Consider the following 21,798-nt stretch of genomic DNA (forward strand, 5'->3'; position numbering starts at 1 on the left):
TTAGGAAGTATTGCTAATAATAAGGTTAGTGGGAGTGATGGAATTCCAGCTGAGCACTTTAATATCCTAGAAGGTGCTGCTGCTAAAGTGTTGCATGTAATATGCCAGCAAATTCAGAAAACACAACAGTGGCCACTGAATTGGAAAAGATTGGTTTATGTCCCAATCCTAAATATTATACAACATTGTACAGGAGACAGCAACAAAAAATAGTCCAAAGAAAAAGAAAAACAAGAGAGCAAAATGGCTCTTTGATGAAGCTTTACAAATAACTGAGGAAAGAAGGAAAATGAAAAACAAAAGAGAAAGGGAAAGATATACCCAATTGAATGCAGAATTCCGGAGAACAGCTAAATCAAGGAATGTTCAAATAACCAAACAATTGTGCTCATTTCACACACCAGCAAGATTATGTTTAAGATTCTGTAAGCTAGGCTTCAGTAATACTCGAACTAAGAATTACCAGAAGAGCAAGTTGATTTTCAGAGGCAGAGGAACTAGAGACCAAATTGTCAACATTCACTAGATCATGGAGAAGGTGAGGTGATTCCAGAAAAAAAAAGTCTACTCCTGGGCAGCTAGGTGGCGCAGTGGATAGAGCACCGGCCCTGAAGTCAGGAGTACCTGGGTTCAAATCCAGCCTCAGACACTTAACACTTACTAGCTGTGTGACCCTGGGCAAGTCACTTAACCCCAATTGCCTCACTAAAAAACAAACAAACAAACAAAGTCTACTCCTGTAGACTTTGTGTGGATCACAACAAAATGTGGCAAGTCCTCAAAGAGATGGGAGTACCAGATCATCTTGTTTGTCTCCTGAGGAACCTATATGTGGGTCAAGAAGCAACAGTTAGAACCAAATGTGGAACAATTGATTGGTTTAAGATTGGAAAAGGAGTATGACAAAGCTGCATATTGTCATTTCATTTATTTAACTTATATATAAAGTGTATCATGTGAGCTGCCAGGCTAGATAAATCAAAAGTTGGAATTAAGGTTGTCAGGAGAAATATGAACAATCTCAAAACAATGAACATGAACTTAGACTTCAGGAGATAGTAGAAAAAAAAGAGATAGTAGAAGATAGAAGGGTCTCATGAGCTATGGTCCATGGGGTCAAAAAGAGTGGGATATGATTGGATGACTGAACAACAAAAATACTAAATTTTGTACCTGAAGTGCTTCTGAGCACCCCAGTATCTAGTAGAGTGCCTTGGGTACTCATAGTAGGGCACATAATTCTTTTTTTTAATCATAAAAGTATTTTATTATTTTCTAGTTATATGTAAAAATAGTTTTCAACATTTGTTTTCATAAGATTTTTAGTTCCAAATTTTTCTCCCTTCCTCTCTTTCCCCCCTCCCCAAGACAGAAAGCAATCTGATATAGGTTATATGTGTACAATCATGTTAAACATCTTTTACAACATGACTAATGCAGAAATAAAAATCAGAACAAAAGGGAAAATCCTCAAAAAAGTCAAAACAAAAGCAAAAGTAGAAACAGTATGGTTCAGTCTGCATTCAGAATCCACAGCTCTTTTTTCTGGATGTGGAGAATATTTACTATTATGAGTTCTTTGGAATTGTCTTAGATCATTGCACTGCTGAGAAGAGCTAAGTCTATCACAGTTGGTCATCACACAACATTTTGGTTACTGTGTAAGATGTTCTCCTGGTTCTGCATCAGTCCACTTAAGTCTTTCCAGGTTTTTCTGAAATCTGCCTGCTCATTATTTCTTTTTTTCTCTGCTCATTATTTCTTATAGCACAATAGTATTCCATTACATTCATATACCACAACTTGTTCAGCCATTCCCCAATTGATAGGTATTCCCTTGATTTCCAATTCTTTGCCACCACAAAGAGAGCTGCTATAAATATTTTTGTACATGTGAGTCCTTTCCCCTTTTTTATGATCTTTTTGGGATACAGACCTAGTAGTGGTATTACTACGTCAAAGGGTATGCAGAGCCCCATAGCCCTTTGGGCATAGTTCCAAATTGCTCTCCAGAATGGGTGAATCAGTTAACAACTCCACCAACAATGCATTAGTGTTCCAATTTTTCCACAACTTCTCCAACGTTTATTATTTTTCTTTTTTTGTCATATTAGCCAATCTGATAGGTGTGAGGTGGTACCTCAGAGTTGTTTTAATTTGCATTCTCTAATCAATAGTGATTTAGAGCATTTGGGGGGGGCAGGGCAATGCGGGTTAAGTGACTTGCCCAGGGTCACACAGCTAGTAAGTGTTGAGTGTCTGAGGCCAGATTTGAACTCAGGTACTCCTGACTCCAGGGCCGGTGCTCTATCCACTGCACCACCTAGCTGCCCCCTAGAGCATTTTTTTAATGTGGCAATAGATAACTGATTTCTTTATCTGAAAACTAGTAGACACATAATTCTTGTTGAAGTTGTCAGCTAGCTCTTCCTCAAAGAATGTGACAAGGACCACAATTTACTGGATGTTCAAAGTCAGTGTCATTGTTTTCTATGATGATATTGGTTCAGGCAGAAAGCTACCTGGCATTCTACTGCTAGTAACTTTTTGCTACTGTCAACTGAAGGGTCGGGGTTTTCTCTGCTTTTGACTTAGTTCTTAGGATTGTTTCCATTTTTTCTAGGTTCCTTAAGGGTGACCTAGTTCAACCATTTTATTTTACAGGTGAGGAAACTGAGGCCTTGGGATCTGAAGTCACTGAGGCCTTGAGATCTAAAGCCACTGGAGTAGGAAGTACAGCAAACAGCTGGGTGACACACTGTAGGGCTGGAGTCAGGAAGACGAGTTCAAATCCAGTCTCAGCCACTTACTAACTGTGATTTTGGGCAAGTTATTTAATGTTTGCCTGCCTAAGTTTCTTCCACTTTAAAATGGAGATAATAAGAGCACTTACCTCACAGAGTTGTTCTGAGATCAAATGAGATAACGTTTGTAAAGTACTTAGCACATTGGCTGGTATACAGTGGGTACTATATAAATGCTTATTCCTTTTCAAAGTGGAAGAGTCAAGATACAAATCCAAATCTTTTGACTTCAAGTCTACTGTTCTTGTACAATATTTATCGTGAGGGTAGAAAAGTTGGAATACTCAGGTTTATCACCCACACTAGGTCGATGCACATTAAATCATTAGTCAGACCTTTAATGATCCTCCCTAGGTTTCTTTCCCAGGTCAACCGCTCACTCCTTTAGCCCTGATCCTTGGTTTACAGGTTTTTCTTAATTGGGTACCAAGTCTACCCCCTTGGTCCAAAGTACTCTCCCCATAGCCAGCTGTACCCACATTAGTAGCACTATTCCCCTCTAGGTTCTGCCCAGAACCACTTTATAAAGTCCTGATTTCTGAGTAACATTTAATTCAACAAACATTTATTAAAAATACCCATGAAAGTACAAAGCACTTTGCTAGGCCTGAGACTAAAAAAAAAACAACAAAAAACTTAAATAGGATCTGCCTGCAAATAGCAACATTCTACTTTGAATACAACCTAGACACAAGGTATACTGAGGACAGAACACTAAAATGAGGGGAGGGGCAGGAATCAGAGAAGCCTTTGAAGAAGTGATGGCACCTGAACTGGGTCTTGAAGGAAATGTGGACCCTGGAGCAGAAGCAGTTCTAATAACAGAGTGGCAGAAATAGAATTGCATGCACTTGAGAGGGAAGACTAGGAAATGCATCTTTTTGTTCCTTAAGAGACAGCTTGCTCAGTGGATGATGTGCTGAACTGGGAGTCAGGAAGACCTGTATTTGAATGATACTTCAGACACTTGCAGGCTGTGTGACCATGGACATATCACTTAACTTCTCTGAATTTCAATTTCCTTATCTGTAAAATGGGTATAACAATGTCTGTAGAACCTATCTCACAAGGTTGTTTGCTCCTCAGATGTGACAATGAATTCGAAGTGCTGTGAAAACTTTAAAGCATGATTTAAATGTTAGCTACTATTCTAAGGTTTATTTAGAGAGTGCCCACTTTAAGGCCAAGGAGCTGAAGCTTGTAGCTTAGGAATCCACTTTGGCCACTTGCTACCTTTGTTTTTTTTTTTTAATAAGAGCAACATACATTTATTATTATTATTATTATTATTATTATTATTATTATTATTATTATTATTATTATTATTTAGTGAGGCAATTGGGGTTAAGTGACTTGCCCAGGGTCACACAGCTAGTAAGTGTTAAGTGTCTGAGGCTGGATTTGAACTCAGGTACTCCTGACTCCAGGGCCGGTGCTCTATCCACTGCACCACCTAGCTGCCCCCTACTTGCTACCTTTGTGAGAGGAATGGGAGTGAGAGAGCAGGAAGTTAGGGAATGGGGATTAGGGTTTGTACTTCAGCAGTTGGAGGTTCAAAATCCGTGGGATGGGGAAAGTATGAGTGGAAGGAAGTCTGTTAACCATTGAGGAATGGGTCCAGACTGAGTATCAGTGGCTGGAGAGTGATCCACTGAAGAAGGCACTTAATGGCTGTTTAAGGCCCAGTCTGACCTTGTAGCAGGTGGTAATGTTGTGTCCAAGGAGGCCTGCTTCATAGCAGGCAGGATCAGGGGAAGGTACACATTTTAAGAGTCTGGTTGGGAGACAGGAGATGGCATTTGAGGTGGGACTGGTCTGGGAAAGACTTTTGGAGGACTAGAGAAATGTCTGGAGTGAAGGGAAGAGAAGTCAGTGGCTTAGATCAAGGCTGACACAGGGCCCCTAGGAAGTCTTTAGCGGTAAAAACAGAGGTTGGGAGGTAGGTGGCCTTGATCTTAGATCCTGAGCTGACACACTAGGCTCACATCTAGGTGTGGCCCAGCTAATAGATTTTTGCATTTTTGCTCATTTGGACTAACTCCTTGTAGGATGCTTTAGAGTTTACAAAGCACTTTACATATTTAATCAACAATCAATGGATTTTTAAGTGCCTGCTATATGTTCAGTACAATGCCAGGCTCTGGAGATAGACAAAATTGAAATGGTTTCTGTCCTCAAGGATCTTGTGTCCTTTGAGGGACAAAGGGGGAACAACATGTACATATATTAAAAAAATAGTAATAGGTACAAAGTAATTTGGGGACAGGGGGAGGCACCAGCAGCTGTGGGGATCAGGAAAGGCTTCATGTAGGAGATGGTTGAGCTAAACTTTGAAGGAAACTAGCAAGTAAGCCCAGGTCCCCTGACCTGGAGCTAAGGCTTTGCTTCTAGTACTGGAGAAGGAAAAAGAGAAGAGAAAAATTAAATATTTGACATGAATGTGTAAAAGAGAGGCTGATAACAATAGTTTTATGTAAGTTCTTGATGCTGGATAATTACTATATACACAATAACTATTATTCCTATGTTGTAAGTTTTATTTGGTTATAACACCAAACTGTCTTCATTTATATTTGTTTTTCTCTTACTCATATAGAACCATCATCTGCTCAAAATTAGGAAAATTAGATAGATATTTGGCAGGTGAAATAATACTGTATTAACCAGAATTAAAGTTAGTTTAATAAAACTAATTGGTGGCATTGTTAAGGAATTTTTAACAAATGTTAATGAACAGGCTGTGTAATTCAGTGGAAAAAAACAGGCTTGGAATTAGGAAATTAGTTAGAAATCAGGCTCTGCCATTTAATATACTCTTTGCATTTCCATTTCCTGATCCGTAAAATAAAGCTAATAAATAATGGCTCTATCTACCTCATCAGATTGTTTTAAGGGTCATATGTGATAATTATATACAAAGGGCTATGTAACTACTAAATTGTTATATAAATGCTAGCTATTATTATTATTACTATGGTAGCTGCATGTACAATATTGTTCAGTGAGTTATTCAAATTTGTTAAAGAATTGGGCTGCATAGACAATACTATCAAACATAGTACTTACTGAGTTTATTGGCTTAATTTAGTCAGAGCTATGACTTAAGTGCTAAGACATGCTCTTTGGTTTTTGGAAACTTAAAATCAAATCCTTGTTGTCAGCTAAGACAATATACAAATCCTCAGTGTTTGAACATATGCTAGAGTTCCTAGTTAAGGTTACTAAAATTTGCTTTAATGCCTGAAATCTGTAATAGCCAGGTTCTTTAGAGGATCTGCTATATCATAGTTCCTTTATCCCTCCTTTGAGGGGATAAGGGAAACTGTACCAGAGAAGCTAGGTGATTAGCCCAAGTTCACACAGCAAGACAAAAAAGATAATGACAGAGCTGGGAATAAATAATACTTTGGAGAGCTCCCAATTCTCTGTGCCCTCCTCTTTCTATGAAACCATCCAGCCTCAAATAACCCATTCTTCAACCGCCACCTTCCCCAAACATTCCCAACTCCTCATCTTTCTCTTTCAGTTCCTTCTCCTCTTTCTTTCACTACTCAGCAAGGGTCTTGTTTGTCCCATGGCACCGTATGAAATGAAAGGAAAGGTGGCATCAGAGTCTGTTTAATAGAGGGCTCCATTACCGAGCTGTCTTTTTCTTTCCTGTAAAATGATCTTTGCATTCTTTATTGGTGCAAAAAAAGATGTGTAAAGTCGTTTTCTCTTGACTTGTTGTATGGGTAAATTAATCTGGCATCACAAACTCAGTAACAGAGTTAGGTGATCTGTGTATAATAGGTTTAGGCAGTAGGCTCTGAGTTGAGCCTGTTCAGCATATAAAAGGCTATAGAAATCTCTTTCTCTCTGAAATCTACTCGAACACATTTCAGGAAATGTACAAGACAGGGGGAATGCAGTCAACCCATTGAGGGTTACTTTTTTCCCTTCCCTTTCCTTCTTTCTTTCTTTCTTTCTTTCTTTCTTTCTTTCTTTCTTTCTTTCTTTCTTTCTTTCTTTCTTTCTTTCTTTCTTTCTTTCTTTCTTCCTTTCCTTTCCTTTCCTTTCCTTTCCTTTCCTTTCCTTTCCTTTCCTTTCCTTTCCTTTCCTTTCCTTTCCTTTCCTTTCCTTTCCTTTCCTTTCCTTTCCTTTCCTTTCCTTTCCTTTCCTTTCCTTTCCTTTCCTTTCCTTTCCTTTCCTTTCCTTTCCTTTTTATTTTTTTTGCCCTGGAGAAAGTAAAAATGATCATGCAAAAAGAAATGGATGATTTGCATTTTTCCCTACCTTGATAGCCAAGGTGTCATGCAGCTGCCAGTTGTATAATTCCAAAGGTTAGTGGAGAAGGTCAGGGAATTTAATAAGCTGTCAATATTAAGTTACATCATAAATAATCAGAGCTTCCTGTATATTTAATGGGATCTTTGTGGTAAAAATTTGGAAGCCATCCAAATGGAGACAAGCCTATTTCTGTTATTGTTTAGCCTTCTGGGTCCAACTTATTGTTGGGGTTGGGTTGTTGTTTTGAACTTTGGTACCTTTACCATATAATGAAAAGAAAGGTCAGAAACCAAATGGTTTCTAGGATGTGTATTTTCCCTCTTTTTTGTCCCCTTCCAGTTTGTAATTTATACAGTCTGGATTCTAACACATAAATAGAATCAAAATAAAATAAAAGATCAAAGCCAGGGACTGGATATATTGAAATCTGTTTGATCTTCAAAGTATTTAAAATACTTATAGGTAATAAGGGGTTTAGCCAAGAAGGTTTACCATTTCACTCACCAGGAGTTTACTATCTCAACACTTCTTATTTTTATTTTGTTTTGTTTTTATTCTGGACTAGTTATTTTCATCAGTGTGCGTGGTTCCCAGAATGGAAATTCCCTCCATCGATGCAGATGAGTAATTTTTTTTTTAGTGTTACCTGTGAAGGGGAAGGTAGCGAATAAACATTTATTAAGCACCAACTATATGTCAGGCAATGGCGCTAAGTGCTTTAAAATGACAGCATTTGATCCTCACAACTACCTTGTGAGGTCTATTATTGTTCCCCCTTTACATCTGAGGAAACTGAGGCAGATACAGCATAAGTGACTTGTCCAGGTTTCATAGTAAAGATGTATCAGAAGGATAACTTTAGCCTAAGTCTTCTTGACCCCAACATTAGCAGTTTTGTATCCATTGCCATGCTGACTTTCATCCTAACAATAGATTATTGAAATATACTTGACCAATAAGATCATAGAATCACAGAAGTAAAAAGCCAGATGTGACTTTTCGGCCATTTGGTCCAGCTCATACCTGAACAAGAATCCCCTCTATAGCATCTTTTTTTTTTCTTCTTTTTTTTTTTTGCGGGGCAATGGGGGTTAAGTGACTTGCCCAGGGTCACACGGGTAGTAAGTGTCAAGTGTCTGAGGCTGGATTTGAACTCAGGTACTCCTGAATCCAGGGCCGGTGCTCTATCCACTGCGCCACCTAGCTGCCCCCCTCTATAGCATCTTAAGCAAGTAGTAATCAAGCCTTTTCCTAAAGGCTTCCAATGAGGGGGAACCCATTCCCAAGGTACCATTCCACTTTAGTGTCACTCTAATGATCTGGGTTTTCCTTACAATTTAGATTAAACCTGTCTGTCAGGTAGACTACACCTATTAGGATTCTCTCATCCATGCCAAATATTTGATGACAACTACTCTGTCCCTCTTTAAGTTTTTTTTTTTTCTTTTATAGGTGAAGCATTCCCAGTTCCTTCAACCAATTTTTGTATAGCATGGTCTTGAGGCTATTCAACAGCTTGGTTGCCCAAGAGGACACTTTCTATGTTATCAATGTCCATCCTAATGTAAGGAATAGGTATAATTCTTTCTCTCCTGTCTCCTAAATTCAGTTAGGTTTTGATGTTTCAACAAAGTATAACATCCTGTGATCCCATTATGAGATGTGAACATTTTTGAATGAGTCAATCAGGGATGTGTGTAGCCACACATCTGAGGGTTTTAAATAGTTAAGTCCTAGATGAATTCCAGCAGTTGGAAAGTGGGAGAGATTGCAAATCAGGATCTGCCTGTGGAGGAGACCCCCCCCAGGGGGAGAGGAAGTATATTCTTTTCTACCCTTCATGGATTATGTATATTTGTTTTGTTTTGTTTTATTTTGTTTTATTGCAGGGCAATGAGGGTTAAATGACTTGCCCAAGGTCACACAGCTAGTGTCAAGTGTCTGAGGCTGCATTTGAACTTAGGTCCTTCTGAATCCAGGGCCGGTGCTTTATCCACTGTGCCACCTAGCTGCCCCCAGACTATGTATATTTGAAGGGGTAATACCTGAGCACTAGGAGACACAGCATCCAGCAGGCAGCAGAAATGTTCTCTTCAGGTAGACACTGATACAGTGAAGCAGTTATTCAAGGGAAGAAACAGCTGTGAGGAAGGGAACCCCTGGTAACAAAGCTGAACATGAGGAAGGACAAAATCTAGGAACCCAACTGTGCAACCTATCTAGCAGAGATCCAGTACCCAATGAAAACAACATGATGCCTTCTAGGATCTCAAGTAAGAGGAATAGTGAGTAGCATGTGCTACATATGAATCCTCCACATGTGCCTCAGTAAACTTTGAGAGCACTCATCCCATAAAGCTGCAGTGAATATTTCTTAAAGATTTACAGTTAATTCCCCAGGCTCAAAATCCATTTATTCCCCTGTTATCATCTGGCATCCTCTTTATCCCCCATATATAGTAAGAAGACACCATTCCATTAACTTAGAGATTGTATGTATACTTCTTGGAAAGTATAGCCTGGGATTATGAAGGGAGTATTTTAGGACTATAATTCTTTTTTATAGCCATCTGCAGTAAAGAGGCACAGTGGATAGAGCAGACGACTTATATTAAGGAAGATATGAGTTCAGATACAGCCTCTGACATGTTCCTTAGCTGTGTGACTCTAGGGAAGTCACTTAAACTTTCTGCCAGTTTCTTCATCTGTAACATGGAGATAATAATACTACCTGCCTCCTAGAGATATATGAGGATCAAATAAGTTTGCAAACCTAAAAGTGCTATATAAATGTAAATTATTATTGGGAAGGTAGGTGGCAAAGTAGACAGATTACCTGATCTGGAGTCAAGAAGACTCATCTTCTTGAGTTCAAATCTGGCCTCAGAAACTTACTAGCTGTGGGACTCTGGGCAAGTCACTTAACCCTGTTTGCCTCAGGTTCCTCCTCTGTAAAATGAGATGAGAAGGAAATTGCAAACTACTCTAGTATCTTTGCCAAGAAAACCCCAAATGAATTAACAAAGAGTTGGATACGACTCAACAATAACAATTTATAATTTTCTTTTAAAAATTTATATATGTATATATATATATATGTTTAACCAATAAAATATGCCTTCTCTCCCTCCCTACATTGAGAATGAAGGAAAAATAAAAGCCTCATATAACCATAATCATACATATATATGTGTATTGATTATTATTTGAGAAATTGCTTTTGCTAAGAGCTAATTGAATTGATTGGCTGATTGTTATTGGGAAGCACACCAATAGGGGCTTGTAGGCTGTAGCTTCAGGGATGTAGACCCATAGAACCTGAGGTAGCAGCTGTCTTCTGGGGACCCAATCCTCTAGAGTTTGGGGAGTAGTCTAAAAGGGGTTACTATACTAAAATTGCCTCTACAATATTCCAGCTGTGGCAAAGTATAAAGGGACGATCACTTTCCTAGACCTGGCACTATACTTTAAATGTAACCAAAGATTGCATTAGTTTTTTTTGTTGTTGCCATAACACAGTGTTAATTCACACCAAGTTTGTTGCAGGTCACTAAAACCCTTAGATAATAGGATCTACCTAGATTTAAAGCTATAAGGGGTCTTAGAGTGCTCTTCATTTTTCTGGAATCTGAGGCCCAGAAAGGTTAAATGACTTGCCTGAGGATACACATAACAGGTGATAGAGCTGGAATTTAACTATGACTCCAAATTTAGCATTTTTCTCACTGTATTAGACTGGCTTCTTCATCTTTTTTCAAAAAATTATTACCTATCTGTGATTCCCCTTTTTGAGTTCCACTGTAAGACTTTTCCATCTTTGACTTCATCAGTATGCATGTTGATTGCAGTCTGTCTGTCTTCCCATCCTATGTGACTTTTGTTTAGGTCCTACTATAAATTCTTTATAATAGAGCCACTCAACTTCCTGGGGACATTTCTCTAGATCTTTTGATGTTTCAGAGTTACTGAATAAAGGACAAGGCTAGTATGTGCCTGGCCCACCTTCATTTCTAGTCATGCATCTCTTTGATGATATCTTGTATGTTGCTTCTCCTCTGTAATTCTTTACTGGTGATATGTTGCTGCTTACTCATGCCTACCTTTTAAACTGCCCTTTGGGTAACCCTCAAATTTTGACAATTTTGAAGCTGTTGAGGAATCCAAGAGAATACCAGTAGCTTCTGATGTGCTTACTTTGCCAACTCTACAAAATTTTCTGAGAAAAATGTATACATGTATTGAGGGCATTCGTCAAGCAAGCATAAGGGAACAGGCAAAAACATTTTGCAAATAATATTCAATAATAGAACACATCTGTATAGCCACATAATTGACTTTAAGTGATAGAGATACAATATTTCTTTACTTTAAAAAGCATGTAAACTGGTGGAACAAAATATCACTCTAAAAGATCTCCTTCAACAGGGTATCTTCTATGCAGGGCGGTTAGGAGGGACAGTGAATAGAGCACTGTCCCTGAAGTCTGGAGGACCTGAGTTCAAATCTCACTCTTAGATGCTTACTAGTTGTGTGACCCTGGGCAAATCACTTAACCCTAATTGCCTTAAAAAACCCCCAACCCATCAGGGGTCATCTCCAGGGGTCCTGATCTATATCTATATCTATATATTTTAAATTTTATTTATTTATTTATTTATTTTGGTGAGGCAGTTGGGGTTAAGTGACTTGCCCAGGGTCACACAGCTATTAATTGTTTAATGTCTGAGGCTGGATTTGAACTCAGGTCCTCCTGAATCCAGGGCCAGTGCTCTATCCACTGAGCCACCTAGCTGCCCCCTGATCTACATCTTGCCACTGGACCCAGAGGGCTCTTGAGGAGAGAGTGAGGTTTGTGACTTTGCAACAGCCCATTCACTTAAATCCAATTCACTGCAAGTCATGACATCACCCTGGTGCCGTGGTCCTTTTCAAGAACAAAGGACAAACAACATCTGTGCATGTCAAAAATCAAAAGATTGTCTTAAAGATAAAATAGAAATAACTTTGGTAGAAGACCCTTTGGTGAGTGATATCAAGAGACACTAAAACAGGGAAACATCCTTGCCACCATCATGGAGCAGTTCCTCATTGGATTATTGTGAACTCTTTGTATTCTCAGTTTAGCCCGGTGCCTGGCACGTAGTAGGTGCTTAATTAAAGCTCGATTTAGGTCAGTTCGAAGGATTCGGTAGAGATGGTGGTGTCCTTCCGATGCCTTTATTTGTGGATGACATTTTGCAGCTTTGGTCAAGCTTGGTACATCACAGATCCGCCTAACAAGTTCCGCAATCACTCAAAAATTTGGCCCATATAAAAGGAAAATGCAAGAAGATGAAGAATGCCTATTGTCCATATGATGGAGGGGCAATCACATGGGCCAAGAAACGCATGAAATTCTTTGGAAGCATTTCAGTTAAAATCTAGGGGAAAGTTAGAAGGCATTTTCTATTTCGTATTAGAATGTGTTGCATTTATGCCTTCAGTCGGTGCTTACTTCTGGGCTCTAAGCACAGCAAGACACATAAGACCTTTCAAGAAATGGGAAAACTGAAGCATAGGAAGGGTACGTGTGCGTTATGTGGCAGCTGAATCTACTGAAGAGGCCGTTAGGAGGACTACGAGGAGAAAGAAGTGGTAGGTGATTCAGGGCCCGATTTAGCTAATGACTGCAAGGTCTGTCTGAGAGAGTGGGGAAACCGGCAGAAGGTGGGACCTCCAGCAGTCCCAGATGAGGAATGTAGCCTCTTCCATAAAAGGACAGGTGAGGGGTACGCTGTGTGTGAAGATTATACGGATGCCAGGAAAAACATTTTCCCTCCCACTGTCACCCCTTGGGGCATCTGTACTCAGAGACTGATTAAAGTCTTTTACCTGAGAAGCCCGTGGAGAGTGCAAAGACGAAGGGACTGTTACTTCTCCATTTAGCGCTTCCCCCGTGCTTTGCTCAGATTTGGTGTGGCCCATTTCCCCCGCCCCCCCTCGCCCGTAGTAGATCTGGCAGAGTGCGCGCGCCGCCAAGAGAACACCCCCCCCCCCCCCCGCCCCACTTCCCCAGAGTGGTGAGTGTATCCCTGAGATCCGCCTCTTTCTCCCTCGCCCAGCCCCTTTCGCGGCTGGCCCAGTGCCGGCAGGGTTACGCGCTCGCGCGCCCCCATTGGAGTTCGGCGCGCGGCCGCGGGGACGCGCTCTTGGCCCCGCCTTCTGCTCCCGCCTCCCTCCCCCCCCTCCGGTTGCCCCGGCTCGCGCCGAAGCACGGGGGTGAGGAGAGTGGGGATCCCGCCGCTCGCTTGCTCGCCCGCCCTGCCTCGCGCTCGCACGCACCGCCTCCGCGCCCCCGGTGTGGGAGGCGCCGCCGTGCTCTCCCGGCCCCTCCTGCCCGGTGGATGGAGGGGCCCGTTCGGATCGCAGCCTCAGCCGCCGCCACCGCCGCCGCAGAGCTGGGGGATGACCTGGGGGTGGCTCCCGGAGCCGGCTGCCGCGCAGGACGTCTGTGGGCTTAGCCAGCCCCGCTGAGAGGTGCGGGAGTCCCGCGGGGCTTGCGGGTGGGGGGAACGGGAGACGGATCCCCTACCCGGGGCACTGGGAGGGGGGGGCGGGGAACGCCGAGGGGATGAGGTGTCAGCGCCTCCGCTCGTTGACAATGATCCGCCGAGGCAGGTGAAGAGCGAGCGGTGTGCGTGCAGTGTGGGGGCGGCGCGGGGCGCAGCCCCCTTCCCGACCCTCCCCCCCTTTCCTCCTTCTACTCCCTCACTATCGATCCCCGCGGAGCCCCGGAGAGGGACAGTGATTTATGTGTAGGGAGAAGCCGGAGAAATTTCCTCCACAATGTATCTTTCTCTGTCTCCACACACTCAGTTACTTCCCAGCCCCAGGGAGTGTATTTTTCCTTCTGTGTAAAGCTTTCTGTGGTTTGCATTATCATTTGCCAAATACGTTACAGCTCACTATTTATTTCAGTCTCCAGCTTCCAGACCTTTGTGTGCTTGCTTTCTCCTCACATCTAGGAATTTCAATAATAAATCACCGGAGGAGGATAGATAGACTCCCTCACCCTTCCCCCTTATTGTTCTCCCCAGCCCCTCCAAATCAGGTGGAAGGCTGCAGAGACTGCTGTTCGGGGTGCCTGCTTTTGCTTCTCTGGACCAAGGGTGGCAGGTGCTTTGTAAAGTCAGACTTCTTAATAGTGAACTCTACTAGAACTTGGGAGACGTCATCAACAAACACTCTTTCCTAACCCGAACACCTTGGAAAATAAGGTTTGGACTAAAAAGGTGATTTGAGATTTATGCTGACCAGTGAGAGCACAGGAAGCTATTTAACTTTTGATAGAAATAATTCATCGATGTGATAACCCCCAAACTGTCAGCGAACTTGGTTTACCTAAGGGTGATGTCTGGTAGAGGGTTAATGGTAAATTTGAATGAGATGAGTTAATTCTCACTGAAACTCATTGAAAGCTTTAAAGTGACAATTATTTAGTAGTTGTATTTGTACTTTTGGTTGTCTATTTTTAGATAATTGTGGAGACAGTTCTGCTTTTTCGATAAGATAGAAAAAACTTTGGAAGATTTCTGAAAATTTTTAATTAGCTGCTATTTTAATATAACTGCTCAACCAGAGAACATTTTTAGTAACCTGGAGAGGCACAAAATACTGTGTTGCAGTATCTGTTAGGCATATGTTGAAATAAACTGCTTCATACTTTGTTATATGAGAAGAATGGATAAAACCTGTTTCATTTTGTAAAGACATATATCCTGGGTGTATGTTCGGCAATGTGTAAAGCTGAAACATTTTATACCTCTATTAAGAAATGCAGAAAAATGTGTATTTTTAAAATTCATGTAAAAACTTGGTCATAGAAATCGTGCCTTTGATGAATTTAGTCAACCAGGAAAATCAATTACTAGAAGTACTATGCTGTTTCACATGGGATGGATGCTTTGATTACTATGGCTCTTATCAACCTCTTTTTCTGTGGAAAGTACTTAAACAGCTTGAACTTGAATGCCAAAAAGTACCATACAAAGAATCATAAGACTTTTAGATCATGTTAATCTAGCATGTGGCAGTTGCCTTCTAAGTCTATCTCTGCCCTCACCTCCCTTGCAGGTGCTTTGATTTTGCTTTGGGAGGAATTAACACAAACCTTTCCTTCAGGTCAGCAAGGTGGCTAGCTCAGGACAGAGTACTAGAATAGCCAATTTCTGTCATAGGGCTTTGCTGCTAAAGGGGCCAGGGAAGCCTTCTTAATAGTTCTTATTTCTGCCTCCCCCCCCCCCCTTCCCTGGTTTGTTAGGTTTTAGTAACTTAATTTGCTCATGTTTAATTATTTTATGTTCTAGTTTGTTTTATTTCTGGTTTTATTGAGATAAAGATTGAAGCAAAATTTCTCTACTTAGATGTTTCTTACATATTGAAAAGTGGCTACATCAGTGCCCTCTATACTTCTTGGGAAATAATTGCAAGGATTACACACTGTTTCAGGGATCAGAGGACAGAGAGCTAATAGGGATGGGGCATTGAATGACCTAGTTCCAAAATATGAAAATGGCTTTTGTTTTAAAAAGTTTTAATAAGGCATCACCTTAATTAGTGTTTGTGTTACATAAAATTATGGATAGGCAAATACAAAGAGGAGCTAGATTGACAATTAAAAACAATAACTAAATATTAATGGGATAGGAGAGGGATGTTTTTAAGTCCAACCTACTAAATGTACAGTGTCGAAGGATATGCCCATATTTTTCTTAGTGCCTTTTTAAAAGAGAATTTTGTTGGGTTGAATTGATGAAGAATGCTTTGCTGTTTTCACTTAAAATCTTTGGATTACATTGAGAAATTCCATTTGATGTTGTTGCTGTGTGCTTTTCTTTAGTTCATTTTCAAGAGAATTGGGAGGGAGGGGAAATAAAGAAGGGGGTATAGATTTTATTTTATCCTTTTCAGTTAAAATTAAGGAATCATGATATGGGAAATACAGCATGTCAGTTTGAAAATCTTGGATTAGGAAAAAAAAACCTGTCTCTTTCCCCCTTCAAGTTTTCCTTTATTGTCTGTGGCTTTCTACCATTGTCAAGCTTAAAACATACAGTATCATTGTCATCTGTCTTCTAAATAATAGTCCTGAGGTGATATTATTAATGTGGCCTTTTAAAATCAAACTAATTATACTTGCCTAAAAGAGCCACATGTGTGTGATTCTAGCTGCCTGGTGCCTTTTGAGAGCCTTGGAGACAAGCTAGTGAATAGAGCTGAAAATTCATTCTGTATTTGATTAAATGGAACAGACTCGCTGCTCCTTACCCCAGCAGGGGCTATGAGATCTCTTGATCCCCGAAGCGGCTCCAAGACCCTGGGAATTCCATTAGCGAGCACCTGAGGAATTTCTGCCCTGCAGTGCCTTTTTTGTATGTGTGTATGTGTGCGTGTGTAGAGAGAACATAGCAGAGTGGTGATGGGCGGGGGAGGAGGCTACATTAGAAGACTCCATATGTTAGCAGATCTAAAATCAAGGCATGACTTAACAGCTTATCTTGTAAGAGAAAAGCCCAACCCAAAGGCAGACTTATAGTCAGGACTTTATTAAAAGTGGAGCTATAGTGGTATGTCTTTTACATTGAAGTGAACTTCACTTTAAGGTATAGAAATTGACTCTTCCACTGTCTTGTTGAAATTAACACAAGCATATACACGTTTGCAAACGGTAAGTTTTAAAAATTATTGTTGATAAGTATGTAAAGTTGTATTAGAATTTGTACTTGGCTCTAAATGTTGATGTCTTGAAATGAATTTTGCAGGTGAAAGCAAATCAGACTATTTCCAGTGAAACTGATTTTGCAGAGGTGGCAACCTTGTTTGATTAGGCATTACTTAAGCTTTTTTAAAAAATCAAATTATTTCCATCCTTCTATTCATATACATTGGGATGATACAATTTTCACTAATTTAACATTCTGATCTTTTAAAAAAATATTAAGAATTTATATTTGTTACTTGAGGACATTTTTCTAGCATTGCTTTAGGAGTTTTTTCAAGCTCTGCTATGCTGTCTTGGTAGGAGACAAAACTAAATAAAAATATGATGGCAATGAAATCTCAAAAATTGCAATGTTCTGAGTAACAATGTATGGATATGAATATTATTTAGAATTTGTTAGTCCACTTTGTTTCTGATATGCTTTTCTGTGGGGATCCATGCTGAATTATAACCTAGGCTCTCTAATTACGAATATTAATAATTTTTGTCTTTGGGTAAAGTTAATGCTGATGGTGAATTCCACTGGTAGAAGGTACCACTGTATCTTAAAGTCCATGTATCTTTGGGCAAGTATTCAGTATGCATGTTTGAAGATATAGTGATTATATTTTGTCATTGACAGGATCTCTTGTCCCTCACTTTCCTTCCCAATTATCTTCTACCAAATTCTTCCTGTAGTAAGCCAGGCTTAGCAAAATTAAGAAGTATTTTTGAATGTCTGTGTACCATCTGCTATTCATAGTCAAGTGGAAAGGACTTATTGAATGAATCAGAGTAAACAGTGAAGTTCAACATTACATTGATTATGTCTTGGGTTTACATTTGTTTAGTTGCTTTACTGTAAGATATATTTTGATGGCTAGAATATAAAAAGTTCTCCAAAGAACATTTTATACTTCCAGTAACCATTTTGAATATGAGTAGGGGCTTAATTTCTGAAAGTCAGTATAATACTTTTAAAAACATGATTCTAGGATTTCATTTTCATTTTCTTTAGAAAGGAGAAGCAAAAGGAAGTTAGCCAGTAGTCAGACATACCTTACTTGAGAAAAAGATGCAGTGGTTATACCAAGTTGTCTATTCAGGTAATGCTACTACTTAGTTGTTCACTTGAAAGGGATTACTTTATTTTATTTTTAAATTACCCAAATGCAAACAAAGAATTGGGAAGTTGATAGAGAATTTTTTTTTCTAGCCCTGAGAATGTGTCATCCTTTTCTGAACTTAACATGCATAGATCTTTTATTCAGATTTACTATCTTTTAAATGCTATAAGATGAGGAGTTTTTAGTTGTTGGCAATAATATAGAATTATCTAAACCTATAATCTCAGAGTATTGTTAGCATTTGTTAAAAATCTGAATAAAGTATGTGTGTTATGAAATATTCAATGGCATATTTTATTAGTAATTTTTGTTAGGTTCCTGGCCAGTGAAAAAAAGAACTTTTTTCCTAGAAGCAGCATAAAATCAGTTCCTGTTGGCTAGCTTTCCTTTTGTAATAATAATACTCTTTTGCTTTTGTTTAGTGCTTTACAGCTTAAAAAAATGCTTTTACCTATAGTATCTCTTTTGATCTTCTAAACAGCTATGAAGTAGATGAGTTTTTTCATCTCTACTGGCAAATAAGAAGACTGATAATCAGAAGAAGTGAGGTGATCTACCAAAGGTCACACTGCAGCAGAAGTCAGGACTCTTTTCCAGGTCTTCTGTCCAGTATTTTTCCCCCACTGTTCTCTGCTACTTTTAAGAAAATAATTATGTTATTAAAAAACAAACAAAGTTATTAATCAACAAACATGTGCTGGCTGTGATAAAACCACCTCAGGGCCCACATTCCACAAAATCTTTCCATGTCTTCCAATTCTCAGGGGACAGAATTTGGGAACTGAGCAATAGGAGATGTAAAATGTAGCATATCAGAAAGGAGTAGTACTTTCTAAGGAACTTAATATTTTAACTGCTTAGTAGACCAGAGGTTATACTCAGAATTGCAAATTAGCAACATTTCTCTCAATGTAAAGGAAATTTGCATTTTGCCTTAAACTATAAACAAGAACAACATGATACATGGTAGAAATTAATGAGTATGCAGAATTTTGTTATTGTAACTAGAAAAATTTACAAAGAAACTGGCCATTTCTTATTTTGGGTGGCATTAGGAAAAAAACCCCAAACCTCTTTCTGTTTTTGTTTGTTTGTTTGTTTTTGGGTGGGGCACTGAGGGTTAAGTGATTTGGGTAAAACCCTGGGCAGGGTCACACAGCTAGTGTCAAGTGTATGAGGCTGGGATTTGAACTCAGGTCCTCCTGAATCCAGGACCTTTGCTTTATCCACTGCGCCACCTAGCTGTCCGCTCTGTATTGCTTTTGATTACTTTCTACAAAATGTATCTTCTAGTTGTGCTGTAGATTTAGAACTTAAAAAGGACCTTAGAAATTATCTCATGGGGGCAGCTAGGTGGTGCAGTGGATAGAGTACCAGCCCTGGATTCAGGAGTACCTGAGTTCAAATCCAGCCTCAGACACTTGACACTAGCTGTGTGACCCTGGGCAAGTCACTTAACCCTCATTTCCCTACAAAGAAAGAAGAAAAAAGAGAAATGATCTCATCCCATCTAGTCATTTTACAGATGAGAAAATAAGACACAGAGGGGTTCTGATTTGCCCAAGGTCACATAGAGTAAGGTCCTCAGACTCCAAATCTAATGCTTTCTCCTACTCTGGAAGAATCTCACATCTAGTTGAAACACTATTCTTTCCCCCAAGGGACATTATTTTTTGGTGGAGGTGGTGAGGAGAGGAGTGTGTTTTAACTGCTGTAGGGATACTTGGTAAAGGCATTCAGAAGCAATACATAGTATTACTACTCCTCCAATATATATGTTTTTATAAGTAAAGCATTTATTGAGTACTCACTATGTTCATGGCACTGTGCAAAGTATGAAGAACACACACACATACACACACACAAGAAAACAAAACTTTGCCTCTCCTCAAGAAGCTTGCATTCTGATGGGGAAAGATAACACATTAAGGGGAACTGGAAAGGCACAGCAGCTTGACTTGGAGCAGTTTGGGAAGTAGAGGCAAGTAAGATAGGCAAAAATCATACCAGAATAAGAGTTACAGAGTGAGGTAAAGTGAAGAGAGACAAATTCATGGTGATGAACTATTAAGATGGTATTAGATATATATTTAAGTTATATTTGGGATTAAATATGAAAGATAACTCTCCTACCTACTTGCACTAATCATATAGCATGAATCCAAGACTGTCCAAGGAGAATATAGGCCAACAGACCCAACCTAGCTGGAAAGGCTTCAAATCAAGGAGTTGTTGGATAATAGCTAAGTTTGGAGAAGCTTATCATCAGAGAACTAGCTACCAACTGATGAAAATTTTTGCCTATAGCAACTCATGAATATGTACAGTAGGGCATATCTGTGTATATCCATCTGCACTGGTAGAAGAAGTACCCATGTTGATGAAATACAAATCCTTGAAGTGTGGTAATTAGAGGGGCATAATAATCATTATGAGTAACTTTTCTATTGTTGTGCTACTCCAATTAATATACAGACTAAAATAATATTTCCTGTTTCTAGAATTGTTCAATATCAGGGTTATTGAAAAGTTTTTTATATAAGGTCCCTTCCAATTCTAGTGTTCTATAAATCTATGAAATAGACTTGTGAAGTGGTCTGGAACCTAACCACCATTTATAACATTCTTAAGAGGAGAATGTATCATCACTTTCAAACAAACAGATTACAAATGAACTTCAGGGAGTATATTCCTTTTGTAAATTGGGAATTACCTTTATTTGTTATCCTTTTTCATCTAAGGAACTCTATTAATTCTCGTATTATCCTAATTAGTTAAGTGTTAAGTCTGTTTGCTGTACTCTCACTAAAGGGAGAGTGGCAGAAACAGAAGGGAAGGGATTTTCTGAAATATATCAATATAAACCTTTCTCATCTAGTATTTTCGGTTTCAACACACCTGTGAACTTTCCAAAATATTCTTTGACCTATTGGAATTCTCTTCCCCACCTCCACCTCCCTTTCTGTATCCTACCTCTCTAATTTATACCACAATTGCATGAAACATAAGTGATAAAAAAACCGAACCCATTAACTAGAACTTAAGGAGACCTTCACTCCGGTTAAGCAGATTTTCTTTTCCTTTGGTGTTTTGAGTATTAGGAGAAACAAGCAAGTCATTTATATAAAATTATTTTTAATAAATGAAAGATTTATTCAAACCATTTTCCAGAGTATACTGAGGTCAGAATGCACATTTAGCCCAATATTTTATACCTCCTAATCTACAGCTATATTTTTCAGTGACAATTGATGTTTAGAATGATGACTTGGAGTCCCTGTAAATCCCTGAAACATCAAGGAAGGGCTAAATTATGTTCTGTAGCATGTTATGCTCTGTAACCTTTGGCAAGTCACTTAATTTTTCTGGGGTTTAATTTTCTCCTCTGTCAAAAGTGGAAAATAATACTTTTCCTCCCTGTCTCTTTGTTTTGTTCCAAGGATCAGACTATAATATTATATGGAAAGTTTTGTATTGAAAGCTGTAAAAATCCTGCTATTAAACAGAAAGGGGATTAAATGATCCCTTTAATTTAGGTTTTAAATATGTATGTTTATCAATCATATACATATATATGTACCATGCTCCCTCCTCACTTGACCTTTTTGCCAATACCATCACCCTCCATCTTGTAGGGTGATGAAACTTGGAAAGTTGTTATGTCATGGATGTCAAAGGAAATGGAAAAACTGTGATAGGAAATTCTGTCTTTTTTTGGGGGGGGGCAGGGCAATGGGGGTTAAGTGACTTGCTCAGGGTCACACAGCTAGTAAGTGTCAAGTGTATGAGGCCAAATTTGAACTCAGGTCCTCCTGAGTCTAGGGCTGGTACTTTATCCACAGAATTGATGTTTGAAATA

At 39.4% G+C, this 21,798-nt stretch overlaps 1 protein-coding gene across 1 annotated transcript in view; it reads left to right on the forward strand.

Annotated features, from left to right (window-relative positions):
* Nucleotides 1-13,457: 13,457 nt before the first annotated feature.
* The window catches only part of CDON (cell adhesion associated, oncogene regulated), a 127,663-nt gene continuing 119,322 nt past the window's right edge, over nt 13,458-21,798 (forward strand). The window contains 1 exon segment of the mRNA XM_043990730.1: nt 13,458-13,589. The gene's annotated coding sequence lies outside the window, so the exon portion shown is untranslated.

The sequence above is a fragment of the Dromiciops gliroides genome, chromosome 3 (assembly GCF_019393635.1).
Source record: "Dromiciops gliroides isolate mDroGli1 chromosome 3, mDroGli1.pri, whole genome shotgun sequence".
In the NCBI taxonomy this organism is placed as follows: domain Eukaryota; kingdom Metazoa; phylum Chordata; class Mammalia; order Microbiotheria; family Microbiotheriidae; genus Dromiciops; species Dromiciops gliroides.